The sequence below is a fragment of the Heterodontus francisci genome, unplaced genomic scaffold (assembly GCF_036365525.1).
Source record: "Heterodontus francisci isolate sHetFra1 unplaced genomic scaffold, sHetFra1.hap1 HAP1_SCAFFOLD_1098, whole genome shotgun sequence".
Lineage (NCBI taxonomy): Eukaryota > Metazoa > Chordata > Chondrichthyes > Heterodontiformes > Heterodontidae > Heterodontus > Heterodontus francisci.
This window is the reverse complement of record NW_027140627.1, coordinates 65,191-92,970: the sequence shown is the minus strand read 5'-3', so window position 1 is coordinate 92,970 and position 27,780 is coordinate 65,191.

Here is a 27,780-nt window from a genome sequence, read left to right as displayed (position 1 = left end):
CAGAAAGGGGAGAAGGGTTCAGAAAAGGAACAAAGCTTCAGAAAGGAGACAAAGCTTCAGAAAGGAGACAAAGCTTCAGAAAGGAGACAAAGCTTCAGAAAGAGAACAAAGCTTCAGAAAGGGAACAAAGATTCAGAAAGGGAACAAAGATTCAGAAAGGAGACAAAGCTTCAGAAAGGGAACAAAGCTTCAGAAAGGGAACAATGATTCAGAAAGGGAACAAAGATTCAGAAAGAGGACAAAGATTCAGAAAGGGAACAAAGATTCAGAAAGGGGACAAAGATTCAGAAAGGAGACAAAGATTCAGAAAGGGATCAAAGATTCAGTAAGGGAACAAAGATTCAGAAAGGAGACAAAGATTCAGAAAGGAGACAAAGATTCAGAAAGGGAACAAAGATTCAGAAAGGGAACAAAAATTTAGAAAGGGAACAAAGATTCAGAAAGGAGACAAAGCTTCAGAAAGGGAACAAAGATTCATTAAGGGAACAAAGATTCAGAAAGGAGACAAAGCTTCTGAAAGGGAACAAAGATTCAGAAAGGGAACAAAGATTCAGAAAGGGAACAAAGATTCAGAAAGGGAACAAAGATTCAGAAAGGAAACAAAGATTCAGAAAGGGAACAAAGATTCAGAAAGGGAACAAAGATTCAGAAAGGGAACAAAGATTCAGAAAGGGGACAAAGATTCAGAAAGGGGACAAAGATTCAGAAAGGGGACAAAGATTCAGAAAGGAGACAAAGATTCAGAAAGGGAACAAATATTCAGAAAGAGGACAAAGATTCAGAAAGAGGACAAAGATTCAGAAAGGGAACAAAGATTCAGAAAGGGGACAAAGATTCAGAAAGGAGACAAAGATTCAGAAAGGGAACAAAGATTCAGAAAGGGAACAGAGACTCAGAAAGGGAACAAAGATTCAGAAAGGGAACAAAGATTCAGAAAGGAGACAAAGCTTCAGAAAGGGAACAAAGCTTCAGAAAGGGAACAAAGATTCAGAAAGGGAACAAAGATTCAGAAAGGGAACAAAGATTCAGAAAGGGAACAAAGATTCAGAAAGGAGACAAAGATTCAGAAAGGAGACAAAGATTCAGAAAGGAGACAAAGATTCAGAAAGGAGACAAAGATTCAGAAAGGGAACAAAGATTCAGAAAGGGAACAAAGATTCAGAAAGGGAACAAAGATTCAGAAAGGGAACAAAGATTCAGAAAGGGAACAAAGATTCAGAAAGGGAACAAAGATTCAGAAAGGGAACAAAGATTCAGAAAGGGAACAAAGATTCAGAAAGGGAACAAAGATTCAGAAAGGGAACAAAGATTCAGAAAGGGAACAAAGATTCAGAAAGGAGACAAAGATTCAGAAAGGAGACAAAGATTCAGAAAGGAGACAAAGATTCAGAAAGGAGACAAAGATTCAGAAAGGGAACAAAGATTCAGTAAGGGAACAAAGATTCAGAAAGGAGACAAAGATTCAGAAAGGGAACAAAGATTCAGAAAGGGAACAGAGATTCAGAAAGGAGACAAAGCTTCAGAAAGGGGACAAAGATTCAGAAAGGAGACAAAGCTTCAGAAAGGGAACAAAGATTCAGAAAGGAGACAAAGCTTCAGAAAGGGAACAAAGATTCAGAAAGGGAACAAAGATTCAGAAAGGAGAGAAAGCTTCAGAAAGGGAACAAAGATTCAGAAAGGAGACAAAGCTTCAGAAAGGGAACAAAGATTCAGAAAGGAGACAAAGCTTCAGAAAGGGAACAAAGATTCAGAAAGGAGACAAAGCTTCAGAAAGGGAACAAAGATTCAGAAAGGGAACAAAGATTCAGAAAGGGAACAAAGATTCAGAAAGGAGACAAAGCTTCAGAAAGGGAACAAAGATTCAGAAAGGGAACAAAGATTCAGAAAAGGAACAAAGATTCAGAAAGGGAACAAAGATTCAGAAAGGGAACAAAGATTCAGAAAGGGAACAAAGATTCAGAAAGGGAACAAAGATTCAGAAAGGGAACAAAGATTCAGAAAGGGAACAAAGATTCAGAAAGAGGACAAAGATTCAGAAAGGGAACAAAGATTCAGAAAGGGAACAAATATTCAGAAAGGGAACAAAGATTCAGAAAGGGAACAAAGATTCAGAAAGGGAACAAAGATTCAGAAAGGGAACAAAGATTCAGAAAGGGAACAAAGATTCAGAAAGGGAACAAAGATTCAGAAAGGGGACAAAGATTCAGAAAGGAGACAAAGATTCAGAAAGGGATCAAAGATTCAGTAAGGGAACAAAGATTCAGAAAGGAGACAAAGATTCAGAAAGGAGACAAAGATTCAGAAAGGGAACAAAGATTCAGAAAGGGAACAAAAATTTAGAAAGGGAACAAAGATTCAGAAAGGAGACAAAGCTTCAGAAAGGGAACAAAGATTCATTAAGGGAACAAAGATTCAGAAAGGAGACAAAGCTTCTGAAAGGGAACAAAGATTCAGAAAGGGAACAAAGATTCAGAAAGGGAACAAAGATTCAGAAAGGGAACAAAGATTCAGAAAGGGAACAAAGATTCAGAAAGGGAACAAAGATTCAGAAAGGAGACAAAGCTTAAGAAAGGGAACAAAGATTCAGAAAGGAGACAAAGCTTCAGAAAGGGGAGAAAGGTATAGAAAGGGCACAAAGATTCAGAAAGGGGGCAAAGATTCAGAAAGGGGGCAAAGATTCAGAAAGGGGGCAAAGATTCAGAAAGGGGAGAAGGGTTCAGAAAAGGAACAAAGCTTCAGAAAGGAGACAAAGCTTCAGAAAGGAGACAAAGCTTCAGAAAGGAGACAAAGCTTCAGAAAGAGAACAAAGCTTCAGAAAGGGAACAAAGATTCAGAAAGGGAACAAAGATTCAGAAAGGAGACAAAGCTTCAGAAAGGGAACAAAGCTTCAGAAAGGGAACAATGATTCAGAAAGGGAACAAAGATTCAGAAAGAGGACAAAGATTCAGAAAGGGAACAAAGATTCAGAAAGGGGACAAAGATTCAGAAAGGAGACAAAGATTCAGAAAGGGATCAAAGATTCAGTAAGGGAACAAAGATTCAGAAAGGAGACAAAGATTCAGAAAGGAGACAAAGATTCAGAAAGGGAACAAAGATTCAGAAAGGGAACAAAAATTTAGAAAGGGAACAAAGATTCAGAAAGGAGACAAAGCTTCAGAAAGGGAACAAAGATTCATTAAGGGAACAAAGATTCAGAAAGGAGACAAAGCTTCTGAAAGGGAACAAAGATTCAGAAAGGGAACAAAGATTCAGAAAGGGAACAAAGATTCAGAAAGGGAACAAAGATTCAGAAAGGAAACAAAGATTCAGAAAGGGAACAAAGATTCAGAAAGGGAACAAAGATTCAGAAAGGGAACAAAGATTCAGAAAGAGGACAAAGATTCAGAAAGGGAACAGAGACTCAGAAAGGGGACAAAGATTCAGAAAGGGAACAAAGATTCAGAAAGGGAACAAAGATTCAGAAAGGGAACAAAGATTCAGAAAGGGAACAAAGATTCAGAAAGGAGACAAAGCTTAAGAAAGGGAACAAAGATTCAGAAAGGAGACAAAGCTTCAGAAAGGGGAGAAAGGTATAGAAAGGGCACAAAGATTCAGAAAGGGGGCAAAGATTCAGAAAGGGGGCAAAGATTCAGAAAGGGGGCAAAGATTCAGAAAGGGGAGAAGGGTTCAGAAAAGGAACAAAGCTTCAGAAAGGAGACAAAGCTTCAGAAAGGAGACAAAGCTTCAGAAAGGAGACAAAGCTTCAGAAAGAGAACAAAGCTTCAGAAAGGGAACAAAGATTCAGAAAGGGAACAAAGATTCAGAAAGGAGACAAAGCTTCAGAAAGGGAACAAAGCTTCAGAAAGGGAACAATGATTCAGAAGGGGAACAAAGATTCAGAAAGAGGACAAAGATTCAGAAAGGGAACAAAGATTCAGAAAGGGGACAAAGATTCAGAAAGGAGACAAAGATTCAGAAAGGGATCAAAGATTCAGTAAGGGAACAAAGATTCAGAAAGGAGACAAAGATTCAGAAAGGAGACAAAGATTCAGAAAGGGAACAAAGATTCAGAAAGGGAACAAAAATTTAGAAAGGGAACAAAGATTCAGAAAGGAGACAAAGCTTCAGAAAGGGAACAAAGATTCATTAAGGGAACAAAGATTCAGAAAGGAGACAAAGCTTCTGAAAGGGAACAAAGATTCAGAAAGGGAACAAAGATTCAGAAAGGGAACAAAGATTCAGAAAGGGAACAAAGATTCAGAAAGGGAACAAAGATTCAGAAAGGGAACAAAGATTCAGAAAGGGAACAAAGATTCAGAAAGGAGACAAAGCTTAAGAAAGGGAACAAAGATTCAGAAAGGAGACAAAGCTTCAGAAAGGGGAGAAAGGTATAGAAAGGGCACAAAGATTCAGAAAGGGGGCAAAGATTCAGAAAGGGGGCAAAGATTCAGAAAGGGGGCAAAGATTCAGAAAGGGGGCAAAGATTCAGAAAGGGGAGAAGGGTTCAGAAAAGGAACAAAGCTTCAGAAAGGAGACAAAGCTTCAGAAAGGAGACAAAGCTTCAGAAAGGAGACAAAGCTTCAGAAAGAGAACAAAGCTTCAGAAAGGGAACAAAGATTCAGAAAGGGAACAAAGATTCAGAAAGGGGACAAAGATTCAGAAAGGAGACAAAGATTCAGAAAGGGAACAAAGATTCAGAAAGAGGACAAAGATTCAGAAAGAGGACAAAGATTCAGAAAGGGAACAAAGATTCAGAAAGGGAACAAAGATTCAGAAAGGAGACAAAGATTCAGAAAGGGAACAAAGATTCAGAAAGGGAACAGAGACTCAGAAAGGGAACAAAGATTCAGAAAGGGAACAAAGATTCAGAAAGGAGACAAAGCTTCAGAAAGGGAACAAAGATTCAGAAAGGGAACAAAGATTCAGAAAGGGAACAAAGATTCAGAAAGGGAACAAAGATTCAGAAAGGGAACAAAGATTCAGAAAGGAGACAAAGATTCAGAAAGGAGACAAAGATTCAGAAAGGAGACAAAGATTCAGAAAGGAGACAAAGATTCAGAAAGGGAACAAAGATTCAGAAAGGGAACAAAGATTCAGAAAGGGAACAAAGATTCAGAAAGGGAACAAAGATTCAGAAAGGGAACAAAGATTCAGAAAGGGAACAAAGATTCAGAAAGGGAACAAAGATTCAGAAAGGGAACAAAGATTCAGAAAGGGAACAAAGATTCAGAAAGGGAACAAAGATTCAGAAAGGAGACAAAGATTCAGTAAGGAGACAAAGATTCAGAAAGGAGACAAAGATTCAGAAAGGGAACAAAGATTCAGTAAGGGAACAAAGATTCAGAAAGGAGACAAAGATTCAGAAAGGGAACAAAGATTCAGAAAGGGAACAGAGATTCAGAAAGGAGACAAAGCTTCAGAAAGGGGACAAAGATTCAGAAAGGAGACAAAGCTTCAGAAAGGGATCAAAGATTCAGTAAGGGAACAAAGATTCAGAAAGGAGACAAAGATTCAGAAAGGAGACAAAGATTCAGAAAGGGAACAAAGATTCAGAAAGGGAACAAAAATTTAGAAAGGGAACAAAGATTCAGAAAGGAGACAAAGCTTCAGAAAGGGAACAAAGATTCATTAAGGGAACAAAGATTCAGAAAGGAGACAAAGCTTCTGAAAGGGAACAAAGATTCAGAAAGGGAACAAAGATTCAGAAAGGGAACAAAGATTCAGAAAGGGAACAAAGATTCAGAAAGGGAACAAAGATTCAGAAAGGGAACAAAGATTCAGAAAGGAGACAAAGCTTAAGAAAGGGAACAAAGATTCAGAAAGGAGACAAAGCTTCAGAAAGGGGAGAAAGGTATAGAAAGGGCACAAAGATTCAGAAAGGGGGCAAAGATTCAGAAAGGGGGCAAAGATTCAGAAAGGGGGCAAAGATTCAGAAAGGGGAGAAGGGTTCAGAAAAGGAACAAAGCTTCAGAAAGGAGACAAAGCTTCAGAAAGGAGACAAAGCTTCAGAAAGGAGACAAAGCTTCAGAAAGAGAACAAAGCTTCAGAAAGGGAACAAAGATTCAGAAAGGGAACAAAGATTCAGAAAGGAGACAAAGCTTCAGAAAGGGAACAAAGATTCAGAAAGGGAACAATGATTCAGAAAGGGAACAAAGATTCAGAAAGAGGACAAAGATTCAGAAAGGGAACAAAGATTCAGAAAGGGAACAAAGATTCAGAAAGGGAACAAAGATTCAGAAAGGGAACAAAGATTCAGAAAGGGAACAAAGATTCAGAAAGGAAACAAAGATTCAGAAAGGGAACAAAGATTCAGAAAGAGGACAAAGATTCAGAAAGGGAACAAAGCTTCAGAAAGGCAACAATGATTCAGAAAGGGAACAAAGATTCAGCAAGAGGACAAAGATTCAGAAAGGGAACAAAGATTCAGAAAGGGAACAAAGATTCAGAAAGGGAACAAAGATTCAGAAAGGGAACAAAGATTCAGAAAGGGAACAAAGATTCAGAAAGGGAACAAAGATTCAGAAAGGGAACAAAGATTCAGAAAGGAAACAAAGATTCAGAAAGGGAACAAAGATTCAGAAAGGGAACAAAGATTCAGAAAGGGAACAAAGATTCAGAAAGGGAACAAAGATTCAGAAAGAGGACAAAGATTCAGAAAGGGAACAGAGACTCAGAAAGGGGACAAAGATTCAGAAAGGGAACAAAGATTCAGAAAGGGAACAAAGATTCAGAAAGGGAACAAAGATTCAGAAAGGGAACAAAGATTCAGAAAGGGAACAAAGATTCAGAAAGGGAACAAAGATTCAGAAAGGGAACAGAGACTCAGAAAGGGAACAAAGATTCAGAAAGGGAACAAAGATTCAGAAAGGAGACAAAGCTTCAGAAAGGGAACAAAGATTCAGAAAGGGAACAAAGATTCAGAAAGGGAACAAGGATTCAGAAAGGGAACAAAGATTCAGAAAGGAGACAAAGATTCAGAAAGGAGACAAAGATTCAGAAAGGAGACAAAGATTCAGAAAGGAGACAAAGATTCAGAAAGGAGACAAAGATTCAGAAAGGGAACAAAGATTCAGAAAGGGAACAAAGATTCAGAAAGGGAACAAAGATTCAGAAAGGGAACAAAGATTCAGAAAGGGAACAAAGATTCAGAAAGGGAACAAAGATTCAGAAAGGGAACAAAGATTCAGAAAGGGAACAAAGATTCAGAAAGGGAACAAAGATTCAGAAAGGGAACAAAGATTCAGAAAGGGAACAAAGATTCAGAAAGGGAACAAAGATTCAGAAAGGAGACAAAGATTCAGTAAGGAGACAAAGATTCAGAAAGGAGACAAAGATTCAGAAAGGGAACAAAGATTCAGTAAGGGAACAAAGATTCAGAAAGGAGACAAAGATTCAGAAAGGGAACAAAGATTCAGAAAGGGAACAGAGATTCAGAAAGGAGACAAAGCTTCAGAAAGGGGACAAAGATTCAGAAAGGAGACAAAGCTTCAGAAAGGGAACAAAGATTCAGAAAGGAGACAAAGCTTCAGAAAGGAGACAAAGCTTCAGAAAGGGAACAAAGATTCAGAAAGGGAACAAAGATTCAGAAAGGAGAGAAAGCTTCAGAAAGGGAACAAAGATTCAGAAAGGTGACAAAGCTTCAGAAAGGGAACAAAGATTCAGAAAGGAGACAAAGCTTCAAAAAGGGAACAAAGATTCAGAAAGGAGACAAAGCTTCAGAAAGGGAACAAAGATTCAGAAAGGGAACAAAGATTCAGAAAGGGAACAAAGATTCAGAAAGGAGACAAAGCTTCAGAAAGGGAACAAAGATTCAGAAAGGGAACAAAGATTCAGAAAAGGAACAAAGATTCAGAAAGGGAACAAAGATTCAGAAAGGGAACAAAGATTCAGAAAGGGAACAAAGATTCAGAAAGGGAACAAAGATTCAGAAAGGGAACAAAGATTCAGAAAGGGAACAAAGATTCAGAAAGAGGACAAAGATTCAGAAAGGGAACAAAGATTCAGAAAGGGAACAAATATTCAGAAAGGGAACAAAGATTCAGAAAGGGAACAAAGATTCAGAAAGGGAACAAAGATTCAGAAAGGGAACAAAGATTCAGAAAGGGAACAAAGATTCAGAAAGGGAACAAAGATTCAGAAAGGGGACAAAGATTCAGAAAGGAGACAAAGATTCAGAAAGGGATCAAAGATTCAGTAAGGGAACAAAGATTCAGAAAGGAGACAAAGATTCAGAAAGGAGACAAAGATTCAGAAAGGGAACAAAGATTCAGAAAGGGAACAAAAATTTAGAAAGGGAACAAAGATTCAGAAAGGAGACAAAGCTTCAGAAAGGGAACAAAGATTCATTAAGGGAACAAAGATTCAGAAAGGAGACAAAGCTTCTGAAAGGGAACAAAGATTCAGAAAGGGAACAAAGATTCAGAAAGGGAACAAAGATTCAGAAAGGGAACAAAGATTCAGAAAGGGAACAAAGATTCAGAAAGGGAACAAAGATTCAGAAAGGAGACAAAGCTTAAGAAAGGGAACAAAGATTCAGAAAGGAGACAAAGCTTCAGAAAGGGGAGAAAGGTATAGAAAGGGCACAAAGATTCAGAAAGGGGGCAAAGATTCAGAAAGGGGGCAAAGATTCAGAAAGGTGGCAAAGATTCAGAAAGGGGAGAAGGGTTCAGAAAAGGAACAAAGATTCAGAAAGGAGACAAAGCTTCAGAAAGGAGACAAAGCTTCAGAAAGGAGACAAAGCTTCAGAAAGAGAACAAAGCTTCAGAAAGGGAACAAAGATTCAGAAAGGGAACAAAGATTCAGAAAGGAGACAAAGCTTCAGAAAGGGAACAAAGCTTCAGAAAGGGAACAATGATTCAGAAAGGGAACAAAGATTCAGAAAGAGGACAAAGATTCAGAAAGGGAACAAAGATTCAGAAAGGGAACAAAGATTCAGAAAGGGAACAAAGATTCAGAAAGGGAACAAAGATTCAGAAAGGAAACAAAGATTCAGAAAGGGAACAAAGATTCAGAAAGAGGACAAAGATTCAGAAAGGGAACAAAGCTTCAGAAAGGCAACAATGATTCAGAAAGGGAACAAAGATTCAGAAAGGAGACAAAGCTTCAGAAAGGGAACAAAGCTTCAGAAAGGGAACAATGATTCAGAAAGGGAACAAAGATTCAGAAAGAGGACAAAGATTCAGAAAGAGGACAAAGATTCAGAAAGGGAACAAAGATTCAGAAAGGGAACAAAGATTCAGAAAGGGAACAAAGATTCAGAAAGGGAACAAAGATTCAGAAAGGGAACAAAGATTCAGAAAGGGAACAAAGATTCAGAAAGGGAACAAAGATTCAGAAAGGGAACAAAGATTCAGAAAGGAAACAAAGATTCAGAAAGGGAACAAAGATTCAGAAAGGGAACAAAGATTCAGAAAGGGAACAAAGATTCAGAAAGAGGACAAAGATTCAGAAAGGGAACAGAGACTCAGAAAGGGGACAAAGATTCAGAAAGGGAACAAAGATTCAGAAAGGGAACAAAGATTCAGAAAGGGAACAAAGATTCAGAAAGGGAACAAAGATTCAGAAAGGGAACAAAGATTCAGAAAGGGAACAAAGATTCAGAAAGGGAACAAAGATTCAGAAAGGAAACAAAGATTCAGAAAGGGAACAAAGATTCAGAAAGAGTACAAAGATTCAGAAAGGGAACAAAGATTCAGAAAGGGAACAAAGATTCAGAAAGGGAACAAAGATTCAGAAAGGGAACAAAGATTCAGAAAGGGGACAAAGATTCAGAAAGGAGACAAAGATTCAGAAAGGGGACAAAGATTCAGAAAGGGAACAAAGATTCAGAAAGGGAACAAAGATTCAGAAAGGGAACAAAGATTCAGAAAGGGAACAAAGATTCAGAAAGGAGACAAAGATTCAGAAAGGAGACAAAGATTCAGAAAGGAGACAAAGATTCAGAAAGGGAACAAAGATTCAGTAAGGGAACAAAGATTCAGAAAGGAGACAAAGATTCAGAAAGGGAACAAAGATTCAGAAAGGGAACAGAGATTCAGAAAGGAGACAAAGCTTCAGAAAGGGGACAAAGATTCAGAAAGGAGACAAAGCTTCAGAAAGGGAACAAAGATTCAGAAAGGAGACAAAGCTTCAGAAAGGGAACAAAGATTCAGAAAGGGAACAAAGATTCAGAAAGGAGAGAAAGCTTCAGAAAGGGAACAAAGATTCAGAAAGGAGACAAAGCTTCAGAAAGGGAACAAAGATTCAGAAAGGAGACAAAGCTTCAGAAAGGGAACAAAGATTCAGAAAGGAGACAAAGCTTCAGAAAGGGAACAAAGATTCAGAAAGGGAACAAAGATTCAGAAAGGGAACAAAGATTCAGAAAGGAGACAAAGCTTCAGAAAGGGAACAAAGATTCAGAAAGGGAACAAAGATTCAGAAAAGGAACAAAGATTCAGAAAGGGAACAAAGATTCAGAAAGGGAACAAAGATTCAGAAAGGGAACAAAGATTCAGAAAGGGAACAAAGATTCAGAAAGGGAACAAAGATTCAGAAAGGGAACAAAGATTCAGAAAGAGGACAAAGATTCAGAAAGGGAACAAAGATTCAGAAAGGGAACAAATATTCAGAAAGGGAACAAAGATTCAGAAAGGGAACAAAGATTCAGAAAGGGAACAAAGATTCAGAAAGGGAACAAAGATTCAGAAAGGGAACAAAGATTCAGAAAGGGAACAAAGATTCAGAAAGGGGACAAAGATTCAGAAAGGAGACAAAGATTCAGAAAGGGATCAAAGATTCAGTAAGGGAACAAAGATTCAGAAAGGAGACAAAGATTCAGAAAGGAGACAAAGATTCAGAAAGGGAACAAAGATTCAGAAAGGGAACAAAAATTTAGAAAGGGAACAAAGATTCAGAAAGGAGACAAAGCTTCAGAAAGGGAACAAAGATTCATTAAGGGAACAAAGATTCAGAAAGGAGACAAAGCTTCTGAAAGGGAACAAAGATTCAGAAAGGGAACAAAGATTCAGAAAGGGAACAAAGATTCAGAAAGGGAACAAAGATTCAGAAAGGGAACAAAGATTCAGAAAGGGAACAAAGATTCAGAAAGGGAACAAAGATTCAGAAAGGAGACAAAGCTTAAGAAAGGGAACAAAGATTCAGAAAGGAGACAAAGCTTCAGAAAGGGGAGAAAGGTATAGAAAGGGCACAAAGATTCAGAAAGGGGGCAAAGATTCAGAAAGGGGGCAAAGATTCAGAAAGGGGGCAAAGATTCAGAAAGGGGAGAAGGGTTCAGAAAAGGAACAAAGCTTCAGAAAGGAGACAAAGCTTCAGAAAGGAGACAAAGCTTCAGAAAGGAGACAAAGCTTCAGAAAGAGAACAAAGCTTCAGAAAGGGAACAAAGATTCAGAAAGGGAACAAAGATTCAGAAAGGAGACAAAGCTTCAGAAAGGGAACAAAGCTTCAGAAAGGGAACAATGATTCAGAAAGGGAACAAAGATTCAGAAAGAGGACAAAGATTCAGAAAGGGAACAAAGCTTCAGAAAGGGAACAATGATTCAGAAAGGGAACAAAGATTCAGAAAGAGGACAAAGATTCAGAAAGGGAACAAAGATTCAGAAAGGGAACAAAGATTCAGAAAGGGAACAAAGATTCAGAAAGGGAACAAAGATTCAGAAAGGGAACAAAGATTCAGAAAGAGGACAAAGATTCAGAAAGAGGACAAAGATTCAGAAAGGGAACAAAGCTTCAGAAAGGCAACAATGATTCAGAAAGGGAACAAAGATTCAGCAAGACGACAAAGATTCAGAAAGGGAACAAAGATTCAGAAAGGGAACAAAGATTCAGAAAGGGAACAAAGATTCAGAAAGGGAACAAAGATTCAGAAAGGGAACAAAGATTCAGAAAGGGAACAAAGATTCAGAAAGGAAACAAAGATTCAGAAAGGGAACAAAGATTCAGAAAGGGAACAAAGATTCAGAAAGGGAACAAAGATTCAGAAAGAGGACAAAGATTCAGAAAGGGAACAGAGACTCAGAAAGGGGACAAAGATTCAGAAAGGGAACAAAGATTCAGAAAGGGAACAAAGATTCAGAAAGGGAACAAAGATTCAGAAAGGGAACAAAGATTCAGAAAGGGAACAAAGATTCAGAAAGGGAACAAAGATTCAGAAAGGGAACAAAGATTCAGAAAGAGGACAAAGATTCAGAAAGGGAACAAAGATTCAGAAAGGGAACAAAGATTCAGAAAGGGAACAAAGATTCAGAAAGGGAACAAAGATTCAGAAAGGGAACAAAGATTCAGAAAGGGAACAAAGATTCAGAAAGGGGACAAAGATTCAGAAAGGAGACAAAGATTCAGAAAGGGGACAAAGATTCAGAAAGGAGACAAAGATTCAGAAAGGAGACAAAGATACAGAAAGGGAACAAAGATTCAGAAAGAGGACAAAGATTCAGAAAGGAGACAAAGATTCAGAAAGGGAACAAAGATTCAGAAAGGGAACAAAGATTCAGAAAGGAGACAAAGATTCAGAAAGGGAACAAAGATTCAGAAAGGGAACAGAGACTCAGAAAGGGAACAAAGATTCAGAAAGGGAACAAAGATTCAGAAAGGAGACAAAGCTTCAGAAAGGAGACAAAGCTTCAGAAAGGAGACAAAGCTTCAGAAAGGGAACAAAGATTCAGAAAGGGAACAAAGATTCAGAAAGGGAACAAAGATTCAGAAAGGGAACAAAGATTCAGAAAGGGAACAAAGATTCAGAAAGGGAACAAAGATTCAGAAAGGAGACAAAGATTCAGAAAGGAGACAAAGATTCAGAAAGGGAACAAAGATTCAGAAAGGGAACAGAGACTCAGAAAGGGAACAAAGATTCAGAAAGGGAACAAAGATTCAGAAAGGAGACAAAGATTCAGAAAGGGAACAAAGATTCAGAAAGGGAACAAAGATTCAGAAAGGGAACAAAGATTCAGAAAGGGAACAAAGATTCAGAAAGAGGACAAAGATTCAGAAAGGGAACAAAGATTCAGAAAGGGTACAAAGATTGAGAAAGGGAACAAAGATTCAGAAAGGGAACAAAGATTCAGAAAGGGAACAAAGATTCAGAAAGGAGACAAAGATTCAGAAAGGAGACAAAGATTCAGAAAGGAGACAAAGATTCAGAAAGGGAACAAAGATTCAGAAAGGGAACAAAGATTCAGAAAGGGAACAAAGATTCAGAAAGGGAACAAAGATTCAGAAAGAGGACAAAGATTCAGAAAGGGAACAGAGACTCAGAAAGGGAACAAAGATTCAGAAAGGGGACAAAGATTCAGAAAGGAGACAAAGCTTCAGAAAGGGATCAAAGCTTCAGAAAGGGAACAAAGCTTCAGAAAGGGAACAAAGCTTCAGAAAGGGAACAAAGATTCAGAAAGGGAACAAAGATTCAGAAAGGGAACAAAGATTCAGAAAGGGAACAAAGATTCAGAAAGGGAACAAAGATTCAGAAAGGGAACAAAGATTCAGAAAGGGAACAAAGATTCAGAAAGGAGACAAAGATTCAGAAAGGAGACAAAGATTCAGAAAGGGAACAAAGATTCAGAAAGGGAACAAAGATTCACAAAGGGAACAAAGATTCAGAAAGAGGACAAAGATTCAGAAAGGGAACAAAGATTCAGAAAGCGAACAAAGATTCAGAAAAGGAACAAAGTTTCAGAAAGGGAACAAAGATTCAGAAAGGGGACAAAGATTCAGAAAGGAGACAAAGATTCAGAAAGGGAACAAAGATTCAGAAAGGGAACAGAGATTCAGAAAGGAGACAAAGCTTCAGAAAGGGAACAAAGATTCAGAAAGGAGACAAAGCTTCAGAAAGGGAACAAAGATTCAGAAAGGAGACAAAGCTTCAGAAAGGGAACAAAGATTCAGTAAGGGAACAAAGATTCAGAAAGGAGACAAAGCTTCAGAAAGGGAACAAAGATTCAGAAAGGGAACAAAGATTCAGAAAGGGAACAAAGATTCAGAAAGGGAACAAAGATTCAGAAAGGGAACAAAGATTCAGAAAGGAGACAAAGCTTAAGAAAGGGAACAAAGATTCAGAAAGGAGACAAAGCTTCAGAAAGGGGAGAAAGGTTTAGAAAGGGCACAAAGATTCAGAAAGGGGGCAAAGATTCAGAAAGGGGGCAAAGATTCAGAAAGGGGGCAAAGATTCAGAAAGGGGGCAAAGATTCAGAAAGGGGAGAAGGGTTCAGAAAGGGAACAAAGCTTCAGAAAGGAGACAAAGCTTCAGAAAGGAGACAAAGCTTCAGAAAGGGAACAAAGCTTCAGAAAGGGAACAAAGCTTCAGAAAGGGAACAAAGCTTCAGAAAGGGAACAAAGCTTCAGAAAGGGAACAAAGATTCAGAAAGGGAACAAAGATTCAGAAAGAGGACAAAGATTCAGAAAGAGGACAAAGATTCAGAAAGGGAACAAAGATTCAGAAAGGGAACAAAGATTCAGAAAGGGAACAAAGATTCAGAAAGGGAACAAAGATTCAGAAAGAGGACAAAGATTCAGAAAGGGAACAAAGATTCAGAAAGGGAACAAAGATTCAGAAAGAGGACAAAGATTCAGAAAGGGAACAAAGATTCAGAAAGGGAACAAAGATTCAGAAAGGGAACAAAGATTCAGTAAGGGAACAAAGATTCAGAAAGGAGACAAAGCTTCAGAAAGGGAACTAAGATTCAGAAAGGGAACAAAGATTCAGAAAGGGAACAAAGATTCAGAAAGGAGACAAAGCTTCAGAAAGGGAACAAAGCTTCAGAAAGGGAACAATGATTCAGAAAGGGAACAAAGATTCAGAAAGAGGACAAAGATTCAGAAAGGGAACAAAGATTCAGAAAGGGAACAAAGATTCAGAAAGGGAACAAAGATTCAGAAAGGGAACAAAGATTCAGAAAGGGAACAAAGATTCAGAAAGGGAACAAAGATTCAGAAAGGGAACAAAGCTTCAGAAAGGCAACAATGATTCAGAAAGGGAACAAAGATTCAGCAAGAGGACAAAGATTCAGAAAGGGAACAAAGATTCAGAAAGGGAACAAAGATTCAGAAAGGGAACAAAGATTCAGAAAGGGAACAAAGATTCAGAAAGGGAACAAAGATTCAGAAAGGGAACAAAGATTCAGAAAGGGAACAAAGATTCAGAAAGGGAACAAAGATTCAGAAAGGGAACAAAGATTCAGAAAGGAAACAAAGATTCAGAAAGGGAACAAAGATTCAGAAAGGGAACAAAGATTCAGAAAGAGGACAAAGATTCAGAAAGGGAACAGAGACTCAGAAAGGGGACAAAGATTCAGAAAGGGAACAAAGATTCAGAAAGGGGACAAAGATTCAGAAAGGGGACAAAGATTCAGAAAGGGGACAAAGATTCAGAAAGGGGACAAAGATTCAGAAAGGGAACAAAGATTCAGAAAGAGGACAAAGATTCAGAAAGAGGACAAAGATTCAGAAAGGGAACAAAGATTCAGAAAGGGAACAAAGATTCAGAAAGGGAACAAAGATTCAGAAAGGAGACAAAGATTCAGAAAGGGAACAAAGATTCAGAAAGGGAACAGAGACTCAGAAAGCAAACAAAGATTCAGAAAGGGAACAAAGATTCAGAAAGGAGACAAAGCTTCAGAAAGGAGACAAAGCTTCAGAAAGGGAACAAAGATTCAGAAAGGGAACAAAGATTCAGAAAGGGAACAAAGATTCAGAAAGGGAACAAAGATTCAGAAAGGGAACAAAGATTCAGAAAGGGGACAAAGATTCAGAAAGGGGACAAAGATTCAGAAAGGGGACAAAGATTCAGAAAGGGGACAAAGATTCAGAAAGGGGACAAAGATTCAGAAAGGGGACAAAGATTCAGAAAGGGAACAAAGATTCAGAAAGAGGACAAAGATTCAGAAAGAGGACAAAGATTCAGAAAGGGAACAAAGATTCAGAAAGGGAACAAAGATTCAGAAAGGAGACAAAGCTTCAGAAAGGGAACAAAGATTCAGAAAGGGAACAAAGATTCAGAAAGGGAACAAAGATTCAGAAAGAGGACAAAGATTCAGAAAGGGAACAGAGACTCAGAAAGGGAACAAAGATTCAGAAAGGGAACAAAGATTCAGAAAGGGAACAAAGATTCAGAAAGGAGACAAAGCTTCAGAAAGGGAACAAAGATTCAGAAAGGGAACAAAGATTCAGAAAGGGAACAAAGATTCAGAAAGGGAACAAAGATTCAGAAAGAGGACAAAGATTCAGAAAGGGAACAGAGACTCAGAAAGGGAACGAAGATTCAGAAAGGGAACAAAGATTCAGAAAGGAGACAAAGCTTCAGAAAGGGAACAAAGATTCAGAAAGGGTACAAAGATTGAGAAAGGGAACAAAGATTCAGAAAGGGAACAAAGATTCAGAAAGGGAACAAAGATTCAGAAAGGAGACAAAGATTCAGAAAGGGAACAAAGATTCAGAAAGGGAACAAAGATTCAGAAAGGGAACAAAGATTCAGAAAGGGAACAAAGATTCAGAAAGAGGACAAAGATTCAGAAAGGGAACAGAGACTCAGAAAGGGAACAAAGATTCAGAAAGGGGACAAAGATTCAGAAAGGAGACAAAGCTTCAGAAAGGGATCAAAGCTTCAGAAAGGGAACAAAGCTTCAGAAAGGGAACAAAGCTTCAGAAAGGGAACAAAGATTCAGAAAGGGAACAAAGATTCAGAAAGGGAACAAAGATTCAGAAAGGGAACAAAGATTCAGAAAGGGAACAAAGATTCAGAAAGGGAACAAAGATTCAGAAAGGGAACAAAGATTCAGAAAGGAGACAAAGATTCAGAAAGGAGACAAAGATTCAGAAAGGGAACAAAGATTCAGAAAGGGAACAAAGATTCACAAAGGGAACAAAGATTCAGAAAGAGGACAAAGATTCAGAAAGGGAACAAAGATTCAGAAAGCGAACAAAGATTCAGAAAAGGAACAAAGTTTCAGAAAGGGAACAAAGATTCAGAAAGGGAACAAAGATTCAGAAAGGAGACAAAGATTCAGAAAGGGAACAAAGATTCAGAAAGGGAACAGAGATTCAGAAAGGAGACAAAGCTTCAGAAAGGGAACAAAGATTCAGAAAGGAGACAAAGCTTCAGAAAGGGAACAAAGATTCAGAAAGGAGACAAAGCTTCAGAAAGGGAACAAAGATTCAGTAAGGGAACAAAGATTCAGAAAGGAGACAAAGCTTCAGAAAGGGAACAAAGATTCAGAAAGGGAACAAAGATTCAGAAAGGGAACAAAGATTCAGAAAGGGAACAAAGATTCAGAAAGGGAACAAAGATTCAGAAAGGGAACAAAGATTCAGAAAGGAGATAAAGCTTAAGAAAGGGAACAAAGATTCAGAAAGGAGACAAAGCTTCAGAAAGGGGAGAAAGGTTTAGAAAGGGCACAAAGATTCAGAAAGGGGGCAAAGATTCAGAAAGGGGGCAAAGATTCAGAAAGGGGGCAAAGATTCAGAAAGGGGGCAAAGATTCAGAAAGGGGAGAAGGGTTCAGAAAGGGAACAAAGCTTCAGAAAGGAGACAAAGCTTCAGAAAGGAGACAAAGCTTCAGAAAGGGAACAAAGCTTCAGAAAGGGAACAAAGCTTCAGAAAGGGAACAAAGATTCAGAAAGGGAACAAAGATTCAGAAAGGGAACAAAGATTCAGAAAGAGGACAAAGATTCAGAAAGAGGACAAAGATTCAGAAAGGGAACAAAGATTCAGAAAGGGAACAAAGATTCAGAAAGGGAACAAAGATTCAGAAAGAGGACAAAGATTCAGAAAGGGAACAAAGATTCAGAAAGGGAACAAAGATTCAGAAAGAGGACAAAGATTCAGAAAGGGAACAAAGATTCAGAAAGGGAACAAAGATTCAGAAAGGGAACAAAGATTCAGTAAGGGAACAAAGATTCAGAAAGGAGACAATGCTTCAGAAAGGGAACAAAGATTCAGAAAGGGAACAAAGATTCAGAAAGGGAACAAAGATTCAGAAAGGAGACAAAGCTTCAGAAAGGGAACAAAGCTTCAGAAAGGGAACAATGATTCAGAAAGGGAACAAAGATTCAGAAAGAGGACAAAGATTCAGAAAGGGAACAAAGATTCAGAAAGGGAACAAAGATTCAGAAAGGGAACAAAGATTCAGAAAGGGAACAAAGATTCAGAAAGGGAACAAAGATTCAGAAAGGGAACAAAGATTCAGAAAGGGAACAAAGATTCAGAAAGAGGACAAAGATTCAGAAAGGGAACAAAGCTTCAGAAAGGCAACAATGATTCAGAAAGGGAACAAAGATTCAGCAAGAGGACAAAGATTCAGAAAGGGAACAAAGATTCAGAAAGGGAACAAAGATTCAGAAAGGGAACAAAGATTCAGAAAGGGAACAAAGATTCAGAAAGGGAACAAAGATTCAGAAAGGGAACAAAGATTCAGAAAGGAGACAAAGATTCAGAAAGGAGACAAAGATTCAGAAAGGGAACAAAGATTCAGAAAGGGAACAAAGATTCAGAAAGGGAACAAAGATTCAGAAAGGGAACAAAGATTCAGAAAGGGAACAAAGATTCAGAAAGGGAACAAAGATTCAGAAAGGGGACAAAGATTCAGAAAGGAGACAAAGATTCAGAAAGGGAACAAAGATTCAGAAAGGGAACAAAGATTCAGAAAGGGAACAAAGATTCAGAAAGGGAACAAAGATTCAGAAAGGGAACAAAGATTCAGAAAGGAAACAAAGATTCAGAAAGGGAACAAAGATTCAGAAAGGGAACAAAGATTCAGAAAGAGGACAAAGATTCAGAAAGGGAACAGAGACTCAGAAAGGGGACAAAGATTCAGAAAGGGAACAAAGATTCAGAAAGGGGACAAAGATTCAGAAAGGGGACAAAGATTCAGAAAGGGGACAAAGATTCAGAAAGGGGACAAAGATTCAGAAAGGGAACAAAGATTCAGAAAGAGGACAAAGATTCAGAAAGAGGACAAAGATTCAGAAAGGGAACAAAGATTCAGAAAGGGAACAAAGATTCAGAAAGGAGACAAAGATTCAGAAAGGGAACAAAGATTCAGAAAGGGAACAGAGACTCAGAAAGCAAACAAAGATTCAGAAAGGGAACAAAGATTCAGAAAGGAGACAAAGCTTCAGAAAGGAGACAAAGCTTCAGAAAGGGAACAAAGATTCAGAAAGGGAACAAAGATTCAGAAAGGGAACAAAGATTCAGAAAGGGAACAAAGATTCAGAAAGGGAACAAAGATTCAGAAAGGGAACAAAGATTCAGAAAGGGGACAAAGATTCAGAAAGGGGACAAAGATTCAGAAAGGGGACAAAGATTCAGAAAGGGGACAAAGATTCAGAAAGGGGACAAAGATTCAGAAAGGGAACAAAGATTCAGAAAGAGGACAAAGATTCAGAAAGAGGACAAAGATTCAGAAAGGGAACAAAGATTCAGAAAGGGAACAAAGATTCAGAAAGGAGACAAAGATTCAGAAAGGCAACAAAGATTCAGAAAGGGAACAGAGACTCAGAAAGCAAACAAAGATTCAGAAAGGGAACAAAGATTCAGAAAGGAGACAAAGCTTCAGAAAGGAGACAAAGCTTCAGAAAGGGAACAAAGATTCAGAAAGGGAACAAAGATTCAGAAAGGGAACAAAGATTCAGAAAGGGAACAAAGATTCAGAAAGGGAACAAAGATTCAGAAAGGGAACAAAGATTCAGAAAGGAGACAAAGATTCAGAAAGGAGACAAAGATTCAGAAAGGAGACAAAGATTCAGAAAGGAGACAAAGATTCAGAAAGGGAACAGAGACTCAGAAAGGGAACAAAGATTCAGAAAGGGAACAAAGATTCAGAAAGGGAACAAAGATTCAGAAAGGAGACAAAGATTCAGAAAGGAGACAAAGATTCAGAAAGGGAACAAAGATTCAGAAAGGGAACAAAGATTCAGAAAGGGAACAAAGATTCAGAAAGGGAACAAAGATTCAGAAAGGGAACAAAGATTCAGAAAGGGAACAAAGATTCAGAAAGGGGACAAAGATTCAGAAAGGAGACAAAGATTCAGAAAGGGAACAAAGATTCAGAAAGGGAACAAAGATTCAGAAAGGGAACAAAGATTCAGAAATGGAACAAAGATTCAGAAAGGAGACAAAGCTTCAGAAAGGGAACAAAGATTCAGAAAGGGAACAAAGATTCAGAAAGAGGACAAAGATTCAGAAAGGGAACAGAGACTCAGAAAGGGAACAAAGATTCAGAAAGGGAACAAAGATTCAGAAAGGGAACAAAGATTCAGAAAGGAGACAAGCTTCAGAAAGGGAACAAAGATTCAGAAAGGGAACAAAGATTCAGAAAGGGAACAAAGATTCAGAAAGGGGACAAAGATTCAGAAAGGGAACAGAGACTCAGAAAGGGAACGAAGATTCAGAAAGGGAACAAAGCTTCAGAAAGGAGACAAAGCTTCAGAAAGGGAACAAAGCTTCAGAAAGGGAACAAAGCTTCAGAAAGGGAACAAAGATTCAGAAAGGGAACAAAGATTCAGAAAGGGAACAAAGATTCAGAAAGGGAACAAAGATTCAGAAAGGGAACAAAGATTCAGAAAGGGAACAAAGATTCAGAAAGGAGACAAAGATTCAGAAAGGAGACAAAGATTCAGAAAGGAGACAAAGATTCAGAAAGGGAACAAAGATTCAGAAAGGGAACAAAGATTCACAAAGGGAACAAAGATTCAGAAAGAGGACAAAGATTCAGAAAGGGAACAAAGATTCAGAAAGCGAACAAAGATTCAGAAAAGGAACAAAGTTTCAGAAAGGGAACAAAGATTCAGAAAGGGGACAAAGATTCAGAAAGGAGACAAAGATTCAGAAAGGGATCAAAGATTCAGTAAGGGAACAAAGATTCAGAAAGGAGACAAAGATTCAGAAAGGGAACAAAGATTCAGAAAGGGAACAGAGATTCAGAAAGGAGACAAAGCTTCAGAAAGGGAACAAAGATTCAGAAAGGAGACAAAGCTTCAGAAAGGGAACAAAGATTCAGAAAGGAGACAAAGCTTCAGAAAGGGAACAAAGATTCAGTAAGGGAACAAAGATTCAGTAAGGGAACAAAGATTCAGAAAGGAGACAAAGCTTCAGAAAGGGAACAAAGATTCAGAAAGGGAACAAAGATTCAGAAAGGGAACAAAGATTCAGAAAGGGAACAAAGATTCAGAAAGGAGACAAAGCTTAAGAAAGGGAACAAAGCTTCAGAAAGGGAACAAAGATTCAGAAAGGGAACAAAGATTCAGAAAGGAGACAAAGCTTCAGAAAGGGAACAAAGCTTCAGAAAGGGAACAATGATTCAGAAAGGGAACAAAGATTCAGAAAGAGGACAAAGATTCAGAAAGGGAACAAAGATTCAGAAAGGGAACAAAGATTCAGAAAGGGAACAAAGATTCAGAAAGGGAACAAAGATTCAGAAAGGGAACAAATATTCAGAAAGGGAACAAAGATTCAGAAAGGGAACAAAGATTCAGAAAGGGAACAAAGATTCAGAAAGAGGATAAAAGATTCAGAAAGGGAACAAAGCTTCAGAAAGGGAACAATGATTCAGAAAGGGGTCAAAGATTCAGAAAGGGAACAAAGATTCAGAAAGGGAACAAAGATTCAGAAAGGGAACAAAGATTCAGAAAGGGAACAAAGATTCAGAAAGGGAACAAAGATTCAGAAAGAGGATAAAAGATTCAGAAAGGGAACAAAGCTTCAGAAAGGGAACAATGATTCAGAAAGGGGTCAAAGATTCAGAAAGGGAACAAAGATTCAGAAAGGGAACAAAGATTCAGAAAGGGAACAATGATTCAGAAAGGGAACAAAGATTCAGAAAGAGGACAAAGCTTCAGAAAGGGAACAAAGCTTCAGAAAGGGAACAACGATTCAGAAAGGGAACAAAGATTCAGAAAGGGAACAAAGATTCAGAAAGGGAACAAAGATTCAGAAAGGGAACAAAGATTCAGAAAGGGAACAAAGATTCAGAAAGGGAACAAAGATTCAGAAAGGGAACAAAGATTCAGAAAGAGGACAAAGCTTCAGAAAGAGGACAAAGCTTCAGAAAGGGAACAGAGACTCAGAAAGGGGACAAAGATTCAGAAAGGGAACAAAGATTCAGAAAGGGAACAAAGATTCAGAAAGGGAACAAAGATTCAGAAAGGGGACAAAGATTCAGAAAGGGGACAAAGATTCAGAAAGGGGACAAAGATTCAGAAAGGGGACAAAGATTCAGAAAGGAGACAAAGATTCAGAAAGGGAACAAAGATTCAGAAAGAGAACAAAGATTCAGAAAGAGGACAAAGATTCAGAAAGAGGACAAAGATTCAGAAAGGGAACAAAGATTCAGAAAGGGAACAATGATTCAGAAAGGAGACAAAGATTCAGAAAGGGAACAAAGATTCAGAAAGGGAACAGAGACTCAGAAAGGGAACAAAGATTCAGAAAGGGAACAAAGATTCAGAAAGGAGACAAAGCTTCAGAAAGGAGACAAAGCTTCAGAAAGGGAACAAAGATTCAGAAAGGGAACAAAGATTCAGAAAGGGAACAAAGATTCAGAAAGGGAACAAAGATTCAGAAAGGAGACAAAGATTCAGAAAGGAGACAAAGATTCAGAAAGGAGACAAAGATTCAGAAAGGGAACAAAGATTCAGAAAGGGAACAGAGACTCAGAAAGGGAACAAAGATTCAGAAAGGGAACAAAGATTCAGAAAGGGAACAAAGATTCAGAAAGGGAACAAAGATTCAGAAAGGAGACAAAGCTTCAGAAAGGGAACAAAGATTCAGAAAGGGAACAAAGATTCAGAAAGAGGACAAAGATTCAGAAAGGGAACAGAGACTCAGAAAGGGAACAAAGATTCAGAAAGGGAACAAAGATTCAGAAAGGGAACAAAGATTCAGAAAGGGAACAAAGATTCAGAAAGGGAACAAAGATTCAGAAAGAGGACAAAGATTCAGAAAGGGAACAGAGACTCAGAAAGGGAACAAAGATTCAGAAAGGGAACAAAGATTCAGAAAGGGAACAGAGACTCAGAAAGGGAACGAAGATTCAGAAAGGGAACAAAGATTCAGAAAGGAGACAAAGCTTCAGAAAGGGAACAAAGATTCAGAAAGGGTACAAAGATTGAGAAAGGGAACAAAGATTCAGAGAGGGAACAAAGATTCAGAAAGGGAACAAAGATTCAGAAAGGAGACAAAGATTCAGAAAGGGAACAAAGATTCAGAAAGGGAACAAAGATTCAGAAAGGGAACAAAGATTCAGAAAGGGAACAAAGATTCAGAAAGAGGACAAAGATTCAGAAAGGGAACAGAGACTCAGAAAGGGAACAAAGATTCAGAAAGGAGACAAAGCTTCAGAAAGGGAACAAAGCTTCAGAAAGGGAACAAAGCTTCAGAAAGGGAACAAAGATTCAGAAAGGGAACAAAGATTCAGAAAGGGAACAAAGATTCAGAAAGGGAACAAAGATTCAGAAAGGGAACAAAGATTCAGAAAGGGAACAAAGATTCAGAAAGGAGACAAAGATTCAGAAAGGAGACAAAGATTCAGAAAGGGAACAAAGATTCAGAAAGGGAACAAAGATTCAGAAAGGGAACAAAGATTCAGAAAGAGGACAAAGATTCAGAAAGGGAACAAAGATTCAGAAAGCGAACAAAGATTCAGAAAAGGAACAAAGTTTCAGAAAGGGAACAAAGATTCAGAAAGGGGACAAAGATTCAGAAAGGAGACAAAGATTCAGAAAGGGATCAAAGATTCAGTAAGGGAACAAAGATTCAGAAAGGAGACAAAGATTCAGAAAGGGAACAAAGATTCAGAAAGGGAACAGAGATTCAGAAAGGAGACAAATCTTCAGAAAGGGAACAAAGATTCAGAAAGGAGACAAAGCTTCAGAAAGGAGACAAAGCTTCAGAAAGGAGACAAAGCTTCAGAAAGGAGACAAAGCTTCAGAAAGGGAACAAAGATTCAGTAAGGGAACAAAGATTCAGTAAGGGAACAAAGATTCAGAAAGGAGACAAAGCTTCAGAAAGGGAACAAAGATTCAGAAAGGGAACAAAGATTCAGAAAGGGAACAAAGATTCAGAAAGGGAACAAAGATTCAGAAAGGGAACAAAGATTCAGAAAGGAGACAAAGCTTCAGAAAGGGAACAAAGCTTCAGAAAGGGAACAATGATTCAGAAAGGGAACAAAGATTCAGAAAGAGGACAAAGATTCAGAAAGGGAACAAAGATTCAGAAAGGGAACAAAGATTCAGAAAGGGAACAAAGATTCAGAAAGGGAACAAAGATTCAGAAAGGGAACAAAGATTCAGAAAGGGAACAAAGATTCAGAAAGGGAACAAAGATTCAGAAAGGGAACAAAGATTCAGAAAGGGAACAAAGATTCAGAAAGAGGATAAAAGATACAGAAAGGGAACAAAGCTTCAGAAAGGGAACAATGATTCAGAAAGGGGTCAAAGATTCAGAAAGGGAACAAAGATTCAGAAAGGGAACAAAGATTCAGAAAGGGAACAAAGATTCAGAAAGGGAACAAAGATTCAGAAAGGGAACAAAGATTCAGAAAGAGGATAAAAGATTCAGAAAGGGAACAAAGCTTCAGAAAGGGAACAATGATTCAGAAAGGGAACAATGATTCAGAAAGGGAACAAAGATTCAGAAAGAGGACAAAGATTCAGAAAGGGAACAAAGATTCAGAAAGGGAACAAAGATTCAGAAAGGGAACAATGATTCAGAAAGGGAACAATGATTCAGAAAGGGAACAAAGATTCAGAAAGAGGACAAAGATTCAGAAAGGGAACAAAGATTCAGAAAGGGAACAAAGATTCAGAAAGGGAACAAAGATTCAGAAAGGGAACAAAGATTCAGAAAGGGAACAAAGATTCAGAAAGGGAACAAAGATTCAGAAAGGGAACAAAGATTCAGAAAGGAGACAAAGCTTCAGAAAGGGAACAAAGATTCAGAAAGGGAACAAAGATTCAGAAAGAAGACAAAGCTTCAGAAAGGGAACAGAGACTCAGAAAGGGGACAAAGATTCAGAAAGGGAACAAAGATTCAGAAAGGGAACAAAGATTCAGAAAGGGAACAAAGATTCAGAAAGGGGACAAAGATTCAGAAAGGGGACAAAGATTCAGAAAGGGGACAAAGATTCAGAAAGGGGACAAAGATTCAGAAAGGAGACAAAGATTCAGAAAGGGAACAAAGATTCAGAAAGAGAACAAAGATTCAGAAAGAGGACAAAGATTCAGAAAGAGGAAAAGATTCAGAAAGGGAACAAAGATTCAGAAAGGAGACAAAGATTCAGAAAGGAGACAAAGATTCAGAAAGGGAACAAAGATTCAGAAAGGGAACAGAGACTCAGAAAGGGAACAAAGATTCAGAAAGGGAACAAAGATTCAGAAAGGGAACAAAGATTCAGAAAGGAGACAAAGCTTCAGAAAGGGAACAAAGATTCAGAAAGGGAACAAAGATTCAGAAAGGGAACAAAGATTCAGAAAGGGAACAAAGATTCAGAAAGGGAACAAAGATTCAGAAAGGGAACAAAGATTCAGAAAGGGAACAAAGATTCAGAAAGGGGACAAAGATTCAGAAAGGAGACAAAGATTCAGAAAGGGAACAAAGATTCAGAAAGGGAACAAAGATTCAGAAAGGGAACAAAGATTCAGAAAGGGAACAAAGATTCAGAAAGGGAACAAAGATTCAGAAAGGGAACAAAGATTCAGAAAGGAGACAAAGCTTCAGAAAGGAGACAAAGCTTCAGAAAGGAGACAAAGATTCAGAATGGAGACAAAGCTTCAGAAAGGAGACAAAGATTCAGAATGGAGACAAAGATTCAGAAAGGGAACACAGACTCAGAAAGGGAACAAAGATTCAGAAAGGGAACAAAGATTCAGAAAGAGGACAAAGATTCAGAAAGAGGACAAAGATTCAGAAAGGGAACAGAGACTCAGAAAGGGAACAAAGATTCAGAAAGGGAACAAAGATTCAGAAAGGAGACAAAGCTTCAGAAAGGGAACAAAGATTCAGAAAGGGAACAAAGATTCAGAAAGGGAACAAAGATTCAGAAAGGGAACAAAGATTCAGAAAGGGAACAAAGATTCAGAAAGGGAACAAAGATTCAGAAAGGGAACAAAGATTCAGAAAGGGGACAAAGATTCAGAAAGGAGACAAAGATTCAGAAAGGGAACAAAGATTCAGAAAGGGAACAAAGATTCAGAAAGGGAACAAAGATTCAGAAAGAGGACAAAGATTCAGAAAGGGAACAAAGATTCAGAAAGCGAACAAAGATTCAGAAAGCGAACAAAGTTTCAGAAAGGGAACAAAGATTCAGAAAGGGAACAAAGATTCAGAAAGGAGACAAAGCTTCAGAAAGGGAACAAAGATTCAGTAAGGGAACAAAGATTCAGAAAGGAGACAAAGCTTCAGAAAGGGAACAAAGATTCAGTAAGGGAAAAAAGATTCAGAAAGGGAACAAAGATTCAGAAAGGGAACAAAGATTCAGAAAGGGAACAAAGATTCAGAAAGGGAACAAAGATTCAGAAAGGGAACAAAGATTCAGAAAGAGGATAAAAGATTCAGAAAGGGAACAAAGATTCAGAAAGGGGACAAAGATTCAGAAAGGGAACAAAGATTCAGAAAGGGAACAAAGATTCAGAAAGGGAACAAAGATTCAGAAAGGGAACAAAGATTCAGAAAGGGAACAAAGATTCAGAAAGGGAACAAAGATTCAGAAAGAGGATAAAAGATTCAGAAAGGGAACAAAGCTTCAGAAAGGGAACAATGATTCAGAAAGGGGTCAAAGATTCAGAAAGGGGTCAAAGATTCAGAAAGGGAACAAAGATTCAGAAAGGGAACAAAGATTCAGAAAGGGAACAAAGATTCAGAAAGGGAACAAAGATTCAGAAAGGGAACAAAGATTCAGAAAGAGGATAAAAGATTCAGAAAGGGAACAAAGCTTCAGAAAGGGAACAATGATTCAGAAAGGGAACAATGATTCAGAAAGGGAACAAAGATTCAGAAAGAGGACAAAGATTCAGAAAGGGAACAAAGATTCAGAAAGGGAACAAAGATTCAGAAAGGGAACAATGATTCAGAAAGGGAACAAAGATTCAGAAAGAGGACAAAGATTCAGAAAGGGAACAAAGATTCAGAAAGGGAACAAAGATTCAGAAAGGGAACAAAGATTCAGAAAGGGAACAAAGATTCAGAAAGGGAACAAAGATTCAGAAAGGAGACAAAGCTTCAGAAAGGGAACAAAGATTCAGAAAGGGAACAAAGATTCAGAAAGGGAACAAAGATTCAGAAAGGGAACAAAGATTCAGAAAGGGAACAAAGATTCAGAAAGGGAACAAAGATTCAGAAAGGGGACAAAGATTCAGAAAGGAGACAAAGATTCAGAAAGGGAACAAAGATTCAGAAAGGGAACAAAGATTCAGAAAGGGAACAAAGATTCAGAAAGGGAACAAAGATTCAGAAAGGGAACAAAGATTCAGAAAGGGAACAAAGATTCAGAAAGGGAACAAAGATTCAGAAAGGAGACAAAGCTTCAGAAAGGAGACAAAGCTTCAGAAAGGAGACAAAGATTCAGAATGGAGACAAAGATTCAGAAAGGGAACACAGACTCAGAAAGGGAACAAAGATTCAGAAAGGGAACAAAGATTCAGAAAGAGGACAAAGATTCAGAAAGAGGACAAAGATTCAGAAAGGGAACAGAGACTCAGAAAGGGAACAAAGATTCAGAAAGGGAACAAAGATTCAGAAAGGAGACAAAGCTTCAGAAAGGGAACAAAGATTCAGAAAGGGAACAAAGATTCAGAAAGGGAACAAAGATTCAGAAAGGGAACAAAG